Source organism: Suricata suricatta, chromosome 4 (assembly GCF_006229205.1).
Source record: "Suricata suricatta isolate VVHF042 chromosome 4, meerkat_22Aug2017_6uvM2_HiC, whole genome shotgun sequence".
NCBI classification, from domain to species: domain Eukaryota; kingdom Metazoa; phylum Chordata; class Mammalia; order Carnivora; family Herpestidae; genus Suricata; species Suricata suricatta.
Window position 1 is genome coordinate 62,243,112 of NC_043703.1, and position 1,124 is coordinate 62,244,235.

The 1,124-nt window shown below is 35.3% G+C and overlaps 1 non-coding gene across 1 annotated transcript; it reads left to right on the forward strand.

The window, feature by feature from the left end:
• Positions 1 to 632: 632 nt before the first annotated feature.
• LOC115290890 lies at positions 633 to 743 on the forward strand. Its single transcript, XR_003908272.1, has one exon. It is a non-coding gene; the product is annotated as a U5 spliceosomal RNA (small nuclear RNA).
• The last annotated feature ends 381 nt before the right edge of the window (positions 744 to 1,124 follow it).

Here is a 1,124-nt window from a genome sequence, read left to right on the forward strand (position 1 = left end):
ATAATTATTTTGACATATTGAGTCAGGAATAACAACACTTTGAGTCAAATGTCTTGATATTCATGTAATGAAATACAGCAGGGCATTTATACACGTTATCTATAAATAAATGTTTAAAAATTTTAGAAGTTGGGAATTAAGTCATCCAGAAAAATGTAGGTGTACAGCCCAGTATAGTGCTTAATATATTCTTATGATTGAGTTAAAAAGTAATTTACTCAGTGGCAAAAACGTACATCCAGAGTTGCAAAGAAGAGATCCCAAAACCAAAATCAGAAATAACCCTTTTCTTGAACACTTGGGTTCTCCTCCATGCAGTTGTCATGAATGAGGGTATCTACACCTGATAGCTATACATCCTTTAAAATAATGTCTCTTGTCAATTCTGCTTCCAGTTAAGTTCATTGGGAAGCAACTGGGTTTCTATTCTGATTTTTCTCATCTAAGGAAGAAAAGAGAGGGTCATATGGTTACATCTTGTTAGATCAGAAACCAGAAATATGTCAAAGATAATTTAATATATTGGTACCATATAGCCTGGGTTCTGTCAAAGTAATGAAATCTGAGATATTTAAATAAATACACTCATCTAAAAAAGTGAATTTTAACTTCTTATGAAAAGTTCAAGAGCAATACTCCGGTTTCTCCTCAGATCGAATAAATCTTTCACCTTTTACTAAAGATTTCTGTGGAAAGTTCAAGAGCAGTTAGTTGCTTGATTCTGTGGCGCTTGGATGCTGAGGGTAGAATCTAGGGCTTTGGGATGGTTTGGGGGTCATCTATTGTCAATAACACAAGCTCTCTTCAGGTTGAATAAAGTCATGGCCTCGTGTTCTATACCGCACACGTTACTTTAGATCAGCATGTCCAATACACCTTTCTGTGAAGATGGAAATGTTCTAAGCCTGAGCTGACTTTTATGATCACCAACGGCTATTTGGGCACTTGACATCCTGCTAGAATGACCAAGGAGTGAAATATTTCACTTTTTTTACTCTTTACTTATTTAAATTTAAATAGAAACACGTGCTCAGTGGCTACCATATTGGATAAAATAGTTCTAGACTTACTGTTATTAAGGAAAGCCTCCTGTAAAAATTAGTCTGTATCCCCTAGAGGGAGGT